Below are 5,592 nucleotides of genomic sequence, written 5' to 3'. Positions count from 1 at the left end.
GACTGAGCGCGCATGCGCGGGACAAGCCCTCAGGGGGGTTCGCTCACTACGGCGGACGGCCTCTCCTCCTGGGTGGGCGGGGCTCTGCTGATGGCATCAGCCTTACTGCGCATGCGGGCCCGGCGATGGGCGGAAAGGTTCTGTCGGTGTTTTGTTGGCTCCCTCTGCTGGACATTAGCGGAACTACATTCTATGATTGCTGTGCCTCTCCAGTAGGGCACTGCTGGGGGTCTCTGGGGTTGTTTGTCCCTTGGGATGTTGCATATCTCTTGTCCATTGATGTCATTTACATGCAAAATCAAATCAAGCATGTCCTTGTCATTGAAGTCAGTAGAAATGTTGGATCAGAGCTTCAGGATTGTCATGGTGGATGGCGCTCTCCAGCTGTGTGCAGCTGGTTGTTGGTGGGTCAGTTCTAGAAGGAGAGCATTGGTGCCAGGAGAACACTGAAGTGCCAGCATCAGTTCATACCAAAAGTCATATAGACAGGGCAGGGCCTCATTAAAGGGGTTTTCCACAAGGGACCCCCATTAAGGGAGAGGCACTAATGAAGAGGGGCTCAGTCCGACCATGAATGACGTGGTCACCCATCATTTGAATGGCCGACATATAACGCTACATCGCCCCTGCAGATGCCACTTCTTACCCCTTTGGTATTAGCTCTATGCCAGGAGTTATATCACTTTGGTAAAACCCACTTGTGATGTCATCAAAGCTAAAATCTGATACATGATCAAAACTCACCTGTGATGTCATAGCTGCTCATCTGATCAAAACCCACTAGCGATGTCATTGCTGCTCACCTGATGATGGAAACCCAGGTGTGATGTCATAGCTCCTCACCTGATGGAATCCCAGGTGTGATGTCATAGCTGATCACCTGATGGAGACTCATGTATGATGTCATAGTTGCTCACCTGATGGAGACTCATGTATGATGTCATAGTTGCTCACCTGATGAAGACCTGTGTGTGATGTCATAGTTGATCACCTGATGAAGACCCATGTGTGATGTCATAGTTGATCACCTGATGAAAACCTGTGTATGATGTCATAGTTGCCTACCTGATGAAGACCCATGTCTGATGTCATAGTTGCTCACCTGATGAAGACCCATGTATGATGTCATAGTTGCCTACCTGATGAAGACCCATGTGTGATGTCATAGTTGCCTACCTGATGAAGACCCATGTCTGATGTCATAGTTGCCTACCTGATGAAGACCTGTGTGTGATGTCATAGTTGCTCACCTGATGAAGACCCATGTATGATGTCATAGTTGCCTACCTGATGAAGACCCATGTCTGATGTCATAGTTGCCTACCTGATGAAGACCCATGTATGATGTCATAAATGCCTACCTGATGAAGACCCATGTCTGATGTCATAGTTGCCTACCTGATGGAGACCCATGTCTGATGTCATAGTTGCTCACCTGATGAAGACCCATGTCTGATGTCATAGTTGCCTACCTGATGAAGACCCATGTGTGATGTCATAGTTGATCACCTGATGAAGACCCATGTGTGATGTCATAGTTGATCACCTGATGAAAACCTGTGTATGATGTCATAGTTGCCTACCTGATGAAGACCCATGTCTGATGTCATAGTTGCTCACCTGATGAAGACCCATGTATGATGTCATAGTTGCCTACCTGATGAAGACCCATGTGTGATGTCATAGTTGCCTACCTGATGAAGACCCATGTCTGATGTCTTTGTTGCCTACCTTATGAAGACCTGTGTGTGATGTCATAGTTGCTCACCTGATGAAGACCCATGTATGATGTCATAGTTGCCTACCTGATAAAGACCCATGTGTGATGTCATAGTTGCCTACCTGATGAAGACCCATGTGTGATGTCATAGTTGCCTACCTGATGAAGACCTGTGTATGATGTCATAGTTGATCACCTGATGAAGACCCATGTGTGATGTCATAGTTGATCACCTGATGAAGACCCATGTCTGATGTCATAGTTGCCTACCTGATGAAGACCCACATGTGATGTCATAGTTGCTTACCTGATGAAGACCCACATGTGATGTCATAGTTGCCTACCTGATGAAGACCCATGTGTGATGTCATAGTTGCTCGCCTGATGGAAACTAATAATAATGCTCGCTCACATCTCTGGTCTCCCATTCTTTCACTGCACTTCCCAATCTTTATATCGCTTCCTCATCATCAGCAACGCTGCTCGTTCACGCCATTTCCCTTTGCTATCCATGCCGTTCTGACCCTCACCTCTTCACAATTTTTCTTCGCCATTTTTATTTTCTTTCAGGTCTCTAATCAGTGATCACTGAAAACTCACCAATAATCCAATGTCAATTATGACACTGCCTAAAAATGTCCTATCACTGAAATCAACATAAAACACATAACCTTTATTATTAATAAAAGCCTAATACAGAAAAACAATCCGAGGCCCCAGGTGGAAACATCCAAACATGAAGCTCATAAAGTAAAATGAACGAAGGGAGGAAAACTTTGCCTAATTTCATCCTTGAACTAAACCCTGTCCCTGGAGTCCCACCCTGATGGTGGATGTAGTCCGCACTCGTGCCTCTCCTTAGACACCCTAAATAGCCCTCCAAAGAAAAAGAGCAGAGGTCACTAGATACATGCCCAATGGCAATCAAAAATCCGCCCGACGCATTTCTTCCCAAATCGGGTTCATCAGGGGGCAAAGGAAGCAAGAACCGCCATGGGATCATAAACACATACTTTAAAGCCATACTATACTGTCCCTCATAGACGTTTAATAGGTAAAGTAAGGTCTATGGGCTTGGAAAGTATAGTCTGTAATTGGATTGAGAACTGGCTGAAGGACCGTGTCCAGAGAGAGGTGGTCATTGATTCCTATTCAGAATGGTCCCGGGTTATAAGTGGTGACCCCGAGGTTCTGTGCTGGGCCCTTTATTATTTAATGTATTTATTAATGATTTCAAGGAGCACCATTTCTATTAATGCCTTTTAGTTTATTAGCTTCACACATTTATGGTTTAGTTTGGATGTTTCCACCTGGGGCCCCTGATTTCTTCTGCTATTTTATGCTTAGGTTTTATGGCTCTTTGGGTGATAGGACTCACCAATCGCTGACCCTCTTGCCTCTGGTCGCCCAGTCCTTCTTGTGTCTTGCATCGCTTTCATTCCTTGTCACGAGTACTTTCTACTGATGTCCGCCTCCCCAGTTGTTCCCTCCATTTCTCACGTTTCTTCATTAATTGAGTTGCGTTCATGTAAATCTTAGCAGGTCACCTGTTGAAACTATCGACGTCATCACTGTTTTTACTACTTCAGTATAAAGTTACCTCTTTTCATCCTCACGCGGGGCTTTCCTTATTTCTCTGTTCCCTCCTGGGGTTGTCCCATATCTTTCTAGGTATTAGGAAATGTCATCGCTGATTACCTCCAGAACTGATTGTTTGTACTCCCTTTGTCATATGTGTTAATTGAACTTCATGTCTGTGATTTCCCTCTGTGTCTCAGGAAGAAGCTTTACAAAAGTGTTTTATCCTTATGCCTTTATCAATAAAAGACTGCTTTTTATACTTTTGTAGAACAGCACCCCCAGGAATCCTGTATTGTTTTCCTCTTTGGCAATTCTACCGCATGGAAAACTATGTGTGATGTCACAGCTGCTTACCTGATGGAGACTTATGTGTCTGGTGGAAACCCATGTATGTTGTAATATCTACCTATCCGATAGGAATCCATGTGTGATGTCATAACTACCTATCTAATGGAAACCCATCTGTGATGTCATAGCTGCTTACCTGATGGAGACTTGTGTGTGATGTCATAGCTGTCTACCTGATGGAAACCTATACGTGATGTCATAGCTGCTTACCTGATGGAGACTTGTGTGTGATGTCATAGCTGTCTACCTGATGGAAACCTATACGTGATGTCATACCTGTCTTTGCAAATGTTATTATATTGTGATGTCATAGCTGCTTACCCGATGGAAATCCATGTATGATGTAATATCTACCTATCTGATAGAAAACCATGTGTGATGTCATAACTACCTATCTGATGGAGACCCATGTGATGTCACAGATGCTTACCTGATGAAGACTTGTGTGTGATGTCCTAGCTGTGTTTGTGATGGAAACCTATATGTGATGTCATAGCTGATTACCCGATTGAAACCGATGTATGATGTAATATCTACCTAGCTGATAGAAAACCATTTGTCATAGCAAATAGCTACTTATCTGACGGAAACTCACGTGATGTCATAACTACCTATCTGATGGAAAACTGTGATGTCATAGCTTATCACCTGATGGAGACCCATGTGTGATGTCATAACTGTCTACCTGACGGAAATCCATGTCTGATGTCATAGCAACTTATTTGGTGAAGCCTGATGAACTGATGAACTGCCACCGAAACGCGTAGCTCATGTTTAATTTTTAATGTTTTTATTCTATTTTTTACAAATATTTGCGCACTGTTTTTTTCTGCTCTTTCTGTGAGCACCATCTTCCACAACTACCTAACTGATGGAAACCCATATGTGATCTATAATCTATCTATTATCTATCTATCTATCTATCTATTATCTATCTATTATCTATCTATCTATTATCTATCTATTATCTATTATCTATCAATCATCTATCTATCTATCTAATATCTATCTCATATCTATCTATTATCTATCTATCTATTATCTATCTATCTATCTATCTATCTATTATCTATCTATCTCCTATCTATTATCTATCAATCATCTATCTATCTATCTAACATCTTCCACAACTACCTAACTGATGGAAACCCATATGTGATCTATAATCTATCTATTATCTATCTATTATCTATCTATCTATCTATTATCTATCTATCTCATATCTATCTATTATCTATCTATCTATCTATTATCTATCTATTATCTATCTATCTATCATTATCTATCTATCTATCTATCTATCTATCATCTATCTATCTATCTATCTATCTATCTATCTATCTATCTATTATCTATCTATCTATCTATCTATCTATCTATCTATCTATTATCTATCTATTATCTATTATCTATCAATCATCTATCTATCTATCTAATATCTATCTCATATCTATCTCATATCTATCTATTATCTATCTATTTATTATCTATCTATTATCTATCTATCTATCTATTATCTATCTATCTATCTATCTATCTATTATCTATCTATCTATCTATCTATCTATCTATCTATCTGTCCGTCAATCTCTCTATCCCTTATAATGACTAGGGACATTTGCATGCTGACCCATAGCACATTATCCCCTACATAGCACACATAGCATTCACAGAGAAACGCGTCAGTGTTTTATCTATTTATAGGGCTGAAGAGAATTACTACAGATATATATATAGTACAGACACTTCTAGCACACAGCGCTTAATAGATATCTAGAAGCTTCTAAAAAAGATCTCCGGGGATAGTTTTTCAGTACAACTCCCAGGTTATAAGTGTCACATGAATCCCATTATACAGTTTATAGGGCAATTACATCCAATATAATTTCACTGAACTAAACAGGAATGAAATGTAAATGTCCTATAAGAAGGTCAGTTGCTCC

This window comes from Bufo bufo, chromosome 11, assembly GCF_905171765.1.
Source record: "Bufo bufo chromosome 11, aBufBuf1.1, whole genome shotgun sequence".
NCBI lineage: Eukaryota > Metazoa > Chordata > Amphibia > Anura > Bufonidae > Bufo > Bufo bufo.
This window is presented reverse-complemented; position numbering follows the sequence as displayed.